General features: G+C 48.0%; 1 long non-coding RNA gene across 1 annotated transcript; it reads right to left on the bottom strand.

Moving 5' to 3' along the window:
* Positions 1–3,842: 3,842 nt before the first annotated feature.
* On the bottom strand, positions 3,843–8,031 carry LOC105552108. The gene is made up of 3 exons (XR_001007947.1): positions 7,964–8,031; positions 6,973–7,158; positions 3,843–4,450 (listed from the first exon to the last, which is right to left on the bottom strand). It is a non-coding gene; the product is annotated as an uncharacterized LOC105552108 (long non-coding RNA).
* Positions 8,032–9,669: the final 1,638 nt, after the last annotated feature.

Below are 9,669 nucleotides of genomic sequence, written 5' to 3'. Positions count from 1 at the left end.
CACCCCCAACACCCCTATCCTCCCACTGTTTCAAGCGATTTTCCAGTCTCAGCCTCCTCAGTAGCCCACCACCACGCCTGGCTAATTTATTTTGGTTTTGTTGGTTTGTTTTTTATTTTTTGAGACGGAGTCTTGCTCTGTCACCCAGGCTGGAGTGCAGTGGCGAAATCTCGGCTCACTGCAACCTCCGCCTCCCGGCTTTTAAGCAGTTCTCTGCCTCAGCGCGTGGTACCTCGCCCTGCTAATTTTTGTATTTTTAGTGGAGACGGGGTTTCACCATGTTGGCCAGGCTGGTCTCGAACTCCTGATCTCAGGTGATCCACCCTCCTCGGCCTCCCAAGGCGTGATTACAGGCATGAGCCACCACGCCTGACCACACACAGGTTATTGATAATGTTCCAGTACTGGGGTGGATGGTAGCTTCATCTCATTTCATCATAAATAAATTAACAAAACCATAAACAAGGGGGAAAGAGAGGACGGGAGAGTGGAGAGCAAGGGGCTAGAAGGTCAGATGGGAGCTGAATCCTGCCAGGGCTGTGGGACCCAGTGATGGTGTGGGATTGCTAGGAAGTCAGTGGAGTGTTTTAAGTGGAGTTGAGACAGAATCACCCTTTTATTTGGAAAAAAAATATTCTCCAGCTACTGAAAGTGTGATCCAGGAGTCATCAGCACCCACATCACCTGGGAGCTGACCAGAAATGCAGACTTTCAGACCCCATCCCAGACCTACTGAACTGGAATCTGTATTTTATACAAACAGGACCCCCCAGGTGGCTCGCACCCACAGGGCACTTTGAGAAGCCTGGGCTCCCTGCTGTGAGGGGAGGGCATTACAGGGCGCAGGCGGGGGTGAGGGAGGACGGGATACCAGGAAGGAGGTAACTGCCGTGGTCTGGGTAGGGCATGGTGATATCAGTGGGGGAAGTGGAGAAACATATTCAGGCTGCATTTCGGGTGTAAAATCAGCTGGATTTGGGGTTTGGTTGTATGTGGGAATGTGGGAGAGGGTGGCTGTATTAGTCCATTTTCATGCTGCTGATAAAGACATATCCGAGCCCAGGCGTGGTGGCGCATGTCTGTAATCCCAGGACTTTGGGAGGCCGAGGCAGGAGGATCACCTGAGGTCGGGAGTTCGAGACCAGCCTGGCCAACATGGTGAAACCCCATCTCTACTAAATAAAAATACAAAATTAGCTGGGTATGGTGGCGTATGCCTGTAATCCCAGCTACTCAGGAGGCTGAGGCAGGAGAATCACTTGAACCTGGGAGGTGGAGGTTGCAGTGGAGGTTGCATTCCAACCTAGGTAACAAGAGCGAAACTCCATCTCAAGGAAAAAAAGAAAAAAGACATACCCAAGACTGGGTAGTTTACAAAAGAAGGAGGCTTTAATGGACTTACAGTTCCACAGTGGTTGGGGAGGCCTCACAATCATGATGGAAGGCAAAGGAGGAACAAGTCACATCTTACATGGATGGCAGCAGGCAAAGAGAGAGCTCCTGCAGGGAAACTCCCATTTTTAAAACCATCAGATCTCTTGAGACTTATTTACTATCACAAGAACAGCATGGGAAAGACCATCCCCCATGATTCAATTATCTCCCACCGAGTCTCTCCCACAACATGTAGGAATTATGGGAGCTACTAAATGAGATTTGGGTGAGGACACAAAGCCAAACATCAGTGGGTCTCATACATTGTCAAAGCCACAGGGGAGTTTTTTGTTAGATCCTTTCCTGGCTCTCTGTGTTACTCAGGTTCAATAATAGGGGCTGCCATTTACTGAGACACATTTGGAGCCAGGTACACTGGGAAGCACTTTATAAGCACCATCCCGTTTCATCTTCACAGTCATTCTGAGATGTAGAAGGTATTCTCCTCATTTTACAGATGAGGACACTGAGGTTCAGATAGAGAGACAGCCTGCTTGGCCCATGGGTTGTAAGTGGCAAAACTGGGGTGTAAATTTGAATCTGACTCGAGAAACTTCACTCCCCACCTTATTACTTCCCCAGCCTCTCATGACATTCAAGTCCCTCTTCAACATCAGTCCCACCACTTCCCACCACATTGCTGAAATGCCAGTCAATCTAGATGAGTTGCTGGTTGCTTAAGGGTGACCACAAATTATTTTCAATTCTTCACATTGCAGGATGGAGTCTAGGTTTCCTCCTCTTGGACCTGCGCTGGCCTGAGTGACTCATTGGAGTGATAGAGCATGATGGGAGCAAGCTTCCTGGATTTCCGAGCCTTGGTCATTAAGAAGCTTTGTGGTGTCCTTTAGGGCCTCTTCAACATTCTCTCTGGGAACCCAAGCTTCTAGAAGAGACCATCATGCTAAGAGAGTCCACATATGGCCATTCCAGTTGGCAGTCCCGCTGAGCCCAGGCTTCCACCATCCCTACCAAGACAGCAATCATGTTAGTGAAGCTGTGGTGGGCCATCCAGCCCAGCTGCCCACTGAAAACCAGGCTTCGGTCAATGCCATGTGGGACAGAAGAATTACCCAAGTAAGCCTAGCCCAAATTCCTGACCTACAGTATTGAGATATGTAATGAAATGGATGTCTTTTTTTTTTTTTTTTTTTTTTTTTTTGAGACGGAGTCTCACTCTGTCGCCCAGGCTGGAGTGCAGTGGCGCGATCTCGGCTCACTGCAAGCTCCGCCTCCTGGGTTCACACCATTCTCCTGCCTCAGCCTCCTGAGTAGCTGGTGCCTGCCACCACGCCCGGCTAATTTTTTGTATTTTTAATAGAGACGGGGTTTCACCGTGTTAGCCAGGGTGGTCTCGATCTCCTGACCTCGTGATCTGCCCACCTCAGCTTCCCAAAGTGCTGCGATTACAGGCGTGAGCCACCGTGCCCAGCCAAAACGGATGTCATTTTAAGTCATTGTGTTTTAGGGGGAGATTATCACACAGCAGTAGATAACAGGAATGCTTGCTCCTACCTGGCCCAACCCTCCAGCCTCTGCACCTTCGTCGCTTCCATCCTGACACCTGGAAAACCCTTTACCCAGATCCTAGACTATCAAAATTCTGCTTTCCAAATGGGTCATATCCAAAGGGCTGGGCTGCGTGCTGCAGTTCTTCTGTTTGCCACTGCAGGTGCACTCTCCACCCTTTTGCACGCTGCTCTGCTGCTGTTTCCAGCAGCCACACCGCTGTGGGTGACACCAATGGGCTCTCCTGCCCTCTGGCTCTGGTTGGGTTTTGTCAACAGGAGGCACCAGCAGGAGATCAGCAGGTGAGAGGAGAGGGGTCAGGATTTTCATTCCCCCTTTCCGTCAGTGCAAAGTCACCGGGCTGACTGTGTCTCTCTACCAAGGCCACAGCTCCGGACAGTCCTCCTGGCCCTCCTCTCCATACCCTCCCCTCTCCAGGTTCCCTCTTGCCTATTTATTTATTTACTGATTGATTGATTTTGAGACAGAGTCTTACCCTGTCGCCCAGGCTGGAGTGCAGTGGTGCAAACTCAGCTCACTGCAATCTCCACCTCCCGGGTTCAAGCAATTCTCATGCCTCCACCTCTGGAGTAATTGGGATTACAGGCACCCACCACCACACCCGGCTAATTTTTGTATTTTTAGTAAAGACGGGGTTTCACCATGTTGGCCAGGCTGGTCTCGAACTCCTGAACTCAAATCATCCACCCGCCTTGGCCTCCCAAAGTGTTGGGGTTACAGGCACGAGCCACCGCGCCCGGCCTCCTGCCGTTTTCTTGAAAGGCAGTGGTTTCCTTTGTTACCAGTCCCAGAGTCCCACGCCACCCTTTGTTGCTTTCCTTAAACTCTCCTCTCTAGGTTCAGGTTTCCCCAGAAGCAGAGCCTGAGACAAAGATTTGAATGCAAGTAGTTTATTTGGGAAGAGGAAACATGGGAAGGATGTGGCTGCAGAAACAAGACAGGAAAGGGGAAGAAGCTGACACGAGCAGGTCACCACCACCACTGAACATCTAGAGCTCTATCCCTGGGCAGCACTCTGGGAGATGACAAATATGTCACGGGCTTAACCCAACTGAGGTCCCCAGCGAGGAAGCTGAGGAATCTATCTGCCCCCTCCCCTCTGGCAATGCTTCCAGAACATTAACTTCCTGGCACTCTTAGTTTGTTCAGCGTAACTGTCTGAGCTTGCTCACATGGCTAGAAAATACTTGCAGCAACGAGAGAGAGACTCTTTTGGCAGTAAGTAGCTCTTGCCATGTAGAGGTGATTTCAAGGGCATATGGGCAGCTACACCAGCCCACACCTTTGTAAATAACTCCCATATTAAACCCTCTTCAATGCCTCAGTTTGAGAATGGCTTCTGGGTCCTGCCAGGACCCGGAGTGATACAGGCTGGTCTTGAGCGTCTTCACAGCAATACAGAGTGGACCAGCGACTACAGAAAGCTTGAGAGGGGCTGGAGAGAGACACCTTCCCCAACATTCATTATCCACACAGCACGCCACTCCTGTGAGAAGACAACAGAGATTGTGTATGTTTGAGAATGTCTCTCTACCTCTCATGTAGCCATCCTGAAAAATCTAGTTCAAGATCTATTCCAGGCCAGGCACAGTGGGTCATGCCTGTCATCCTAGGACTTAGGGAAGCCGAGGCGGGCGGATCACCTGAGGTCAGGAGTTCGAGACCAGCCTGGCCAACATGGTGAAACCCTGTCTCTACTAAAAATACAAAAATTAGCTGGGCATGGTGGCGGGCACCTGTAATCCCAGCTACTTGGGAGGCTGAGGCATAAGAATCGCTTGAACCCGGAAGGCGGAGGTTACAGTGAGCCGAGATCAAGCCACTGTACTCCAGTCTGGGCGACAGAGCAAGACTTCCCTGGGCTCTAGTGTCTTCCTCTGTGAAATTTTGAGCAAGGGGTTGAGAAATCAAGAGTTGCAAACTCAGGCCGGGTGCAGTGGCTCATACCTGTAATCCCAGAACTTTGGGAGGTCAAGGCAGGTGGACACCTTGAGCCCAGGAGTTCAAGACCAGGACAACATGGTGAAGCCCTGTCTACCAAAAATACAAAAATTAGCCAGTCTCATAACCCGGTCTCAAAATAAATAAATAAATAAATAAATAAATAGATTGAAATATTAAAAAATACATAGAATCTAAACCAAAAAAAATTAAGTTTTTTTAAAAAACCACATAGAATATAAACATTTTGAAAAAAGTTTAAAAAAAAAAGAGTTTCAAGCTCAAACACAGATGATCGGGGCTGGGTGCAGTGGCTCATGCCTGTAATCCAGCACTTTGGGAGGCCAAGGCGGGTGGATCGCTTGAGACCAAGAGTTCAAAACCAGCCTGGGCAAGATAGTGAAACCCTGTCTCTACTAAAACAAAACAAAACAAAACGAAAAGCCAAGTGTGGTGGCACGTGCCTCTAATACCAGCTACTTGGGAGGTTGAGGCAGGACAATCATGTGTACTTGGGAGGCAGAGGTTGCAGTAAGCCAAGATCACCACTTCACTCCAGCCTGGGCGACAGAGGGAGACTCCGTCTCAAATAAATAAATAAAAATCAAGATCAAATGTATATGATCAGGAGCCTCAGCTCCACCATTTGCAGCTCTGTGGCTTTGGGAAAGTTGTTTTGAGCCTTGATTTTCTCATCTGTGTAGTGGGTATAACAATACATACTAATTAATAGAATAAACCATAGACACGCCTCGTTCATAGGAGGAGGAGAAGAGAATCCTCACACAAGAGGAGAGGTGGGGATCATGGCAATGAAAGAGCAAATGCCTCATCAAGATGCTGCTGCGCTGAAACATAAATCCAGTGTTGCCAGATCCTCCAAGCATCCAAAAAAGCCAGCGACCCATCTTTTAATGTTTAAACTGTATTCAAATGTGTCCTAATGTTTAAAACTTTGTACAAGCCAAAGAAAACATCTGTGGGCCAGATTTTGCCCCACACAGCCAAGGTCCCTGCTGATTCTGATCTTCTAAGATCTCTGAGTAAGAAATAGGACAAGGGAGAGATTGCATTTTCACTCACATTTATCAGACAGGATTAAGATCAGTTGCACACAACAGAAAACCCCCAAATAATAATGGCTGAAAAAAGACAGAAGTTTATTTCTCTGTTGTGTAAAAACAGATTAAAAAACCAGAGGCAGGCAATGCCACTGATGTGACAACTCTGTGAAGATGGCTCCTTCCATCCCTCTGCTCTGCCATCCCTAGCATCCAGCCCCTATCCTCATTGTGCAGTATGGCTGCTGGAGCACCGGTCTTCACATCTGCAGTCAAGAGAGCAGGGCTGAGGAAGGGAAGCAGCAGCTGGTGCTTCTCTCTTTTAAAGATCTAGATACCTGGTTTTTCTCTCAACAAATTCTGCTTATATAGTCACATGGTCACACCTAATTGCAAAGGAGACTAGGAAATCTCTTACAGCTGTAAAGCAAGGTACCCAGCTAAAAAAAAAAAAAAGGAGATTCTGTTACTAAAGAAGAGGATAGTAGGCGTGGTGCGGTGGCTAACGCCTGTAATCCCATCAGTTTAGGAGATCGACATGGGCGGATCACAAGGTCAGGAGTTCGAGACCAGCCTGGCCAACATGGTGAAACCCTGTCTCTACTCAAAACACAAAAATTAGCCAGGCACAGGGGTACATACCTGTAATCGCATCTGCTTGGGAGGCTGAGTCAGGAGAATTGCTCGAACCTGGGAGGCAGAGGTTGCAGTGAGCCAAGATCGCACCATTGCATTCCAGCCTGGGTGATAGTGCGAAACTCCATTTCGGCGGTGCAGGACGCAGTGGAGGGGGGAAGAAGAGGATAGTAGATACTGGAAGGGTGGTCATTTCTGCAACATCAAATAGCCTGGTAGGTGAGGAGGGTGTATGGGTAGGTGGAAAGAGTGTTAGCAGGAAGCCAGATTCTGCTGTCCATATCATATGTCTTTGAGCCTCTTTCTGACCAGAAGAAAATAAGAGAGCAAGATAGAAAGAGGCCTGAGTATAATCATACTGACAACTTACCAAGGACCTGTTGTATGACAGGCCCAGCACTGAGTCTTGTGCCAACATTGTGTTAGTTCATTTTGTGCTGCTATAGCAGAACACCTGAAACTGGGTAATTTTTATGGAACAGAAATGTATTGGCTCATGGTTCTGGAGGCTGGGAAACCCAATATCAAGGTGCTGGCATCTTTCAAGGGCTTTTTGCTGCGTCATGCCATGGTGGAAGATGAGAGAGTCAGAGAGGGTAAGAGAGGGAGCAAGAGGTCAATCTCACGGCCTTAAGCCTTTTTATACTCAGCATTAATCCATTCTTGAGTATGGAGGCCCCATGACCTAAACACCTCCATAAGGCCCCACCTGCCAACACTGCTGGATTGGGGATTAAGTTTCTTTTTTTTTTTTTTGAGACAGAGTCTTGCTCTGTCACCCAGACTGGAGTGCAGTGGTGCCATCTCGGCTCACTGCAGCTCTGCCTCCCGGGTTCACGCCATTCTCCTGCCTTAGCCTCCCGAGTAGCTCGGACTACAGGCGCCCGCCACCACACCCAGCTAATTTTTTGTATTTTTTTTAGTAGAGATGGGGTTTCACCGTGTTAGCCAGGATGGTCTCAATCTCCTGACCTCATGATCCGCCCGCCTCGGCCTCCCAAAGTGGGGATTAAGTTTCTAACACACGTTTGTTGGGGAACACACTCAAACCATAGCAAACATCATCTCAGATTATTCTTTTCACCCAGCCTATCCAGTGGGTGGGCCTCCTGTTATTGTGGGGTGGGGTCACAATTGCTTGTGCCAGCTGGGGTAGGAGACCTAGACATCCAGTTGTCCCCCAGATTGATAACCAATCCACCCTTCTGTCTTCTGCCCTACCCCACACCACATGGTCTTCAGAGATTTCTGGTCTGTCCAATCCCTGAGCCTCTCCGAGATTCTGTGATTTGCTTTGTCCTAATGGCTCCCCGTGAACAGCTAGGTTTCAGCTTCCTGGTTTCTTGTCAGTCCCCACTCACCATCTGCCTTCCAGCTTCCGGAATTTGGTTGATTCTTCTCATCTGCTATTTTCTTCCTCATATGTTTTCTTTGTCCCAGAAGATAGATGTGCATTTAAAAAAAAAAAAAAAAATCCCTGTGTCATTTTCTTGGAATTTCAGAGAACCATGGGGAGAAATAAATGTGTTCAACCTGCTATGTTTAAACAGCAGTCTCCAGCCTCAGTTCTTGACTGGGGAAATCCTCAGCCCTCAGGAGGATTGTATGGTACCCCATCCTTCCCCCATTCCTTCTTCATCCCGCTCCAGGAGTCCATGAGAGCCCTCAGCACACAGGACTCTCTTCCCCACTCTCTGAGCCTGGGGCATAGTTCTTTCCTGCCTCCATAGCCCATACCTACTTCTCAAGAGCAGAGGCCTTGCCTTCTTCTCTGTACTTCGACAGGTCTGGGCAGGCCTCAGGAAGATAGATATGAGCTCATGGTGTGGGTCATTTCTGAGAAGTCACTTTGGGCTTTGAGGAGTTAAAATTCGAAGCTGGGGATGAGAGTCAGGCATTTCTAAATTAGAATATCGAGTGTATTCCCACTGTGTATACAATGGAGGCCAGCATCAACACTCAAGGCAAAAACCTGATAGAGTCACGTTTGTCCTTGAAAACCTCTTAGGAAGATGCCAAGCGGAGACCGAGGCATTATCCCTCGCTGAATCTGATACAGCCAGCGTTTCCTCCAGGGCTTCTTCCCTGTATCTTGAGTAAGTGCCTGCTGGAGATCCTGGTTTGGGTTAAGAAGCTGTGTTATATAGATAATGAGCATCTTCAGATCCTAGAATCTTCCTCAGTGGGTCATGATCCTCATGTTGCTCATAGGAAAAGAGGCCAAGAACTAGGGTGATCAATCATCTCGGTTTACCAGGTCTGGGGAGTTTATTGAAATACAGAGTTTTCAGTGCTAAAACCAAAACAGTCCCAGGGAAATTCCCAATGGTTGTCCACCCTACAGAACAACCGTAACAACAGGATTACCTCTCACACACCCTCCTGGGAGTGTGCATGTTACACAATTTGTCCACTTTCTGTTGCTATCATAGAACCCATGAGACTGGGTAATTTACAAAGAAAAGGGGTTTGTTTCTTACAGTCCTGGAGGCTGGGAAGTCCAAGACAGGGTGGCTGCATCTGGTCAGCTTCTGGTGAGGGCCTCGTGCTGTGTTGTAACATGGCAGAAGGTATCGTAGGGTGAGAGGAAGCAAGACAGAGCCGAGGAAGCCAAACTCATTTTTGTAATGAACTGCTCTCAATAACTCACCCACTCCTGTGAGAATTAACCCACTCTTGTAAGAAAGGCATTAATCCCTCCTAATGACCTAATCCCCTCTTAAAAGCTGCACTTCCCAATACCATTACATTGGGGACCAAGTTTCTACATGCATTTTGGAGGAGACAAACCACATCCAAACCATAGCACACACACAACATAAATTGGTTATCTCCTGCTGTTTACCACACCCCTCAACCTCCACACCCACCCCACCATCCATTTTTTTTTTTTTTTTTAATTTTTTTTTTGTCTTTGTCAGGAGTTGAGGTGGAAGGAAGATGGCGTGTGTCTGAGAACAGATGAATTTCGGATCTTAGCTTTCAACCTAAAGCATTAGCCATATGCCCTTGTTTTTGTGCCTGGAACCATGACAACTTCCCCCATATCCATTTTTTTTTTTTTTTT

Source organism: Mandrillus leucophaeus, unplaced genomic scaffold, assembly GCF_000951045.1.
Source record: "Mandrillus leucophaeus isolate KB7577 unplaced genomic scaffold, Mleu.le_1.0 Scaffold544, whole genome shotgun sequence".
NCBI lineage: Eukaryota > Metazoa > Chordata > Mammalia > Primates > Cercopithecidae > Mandrillus > Mandrillus leucophaeus.
Note: the sequence above shows the minus strand (reverse complement) of the source record. Positions and strands in the feature narration are given on the sequence as shown.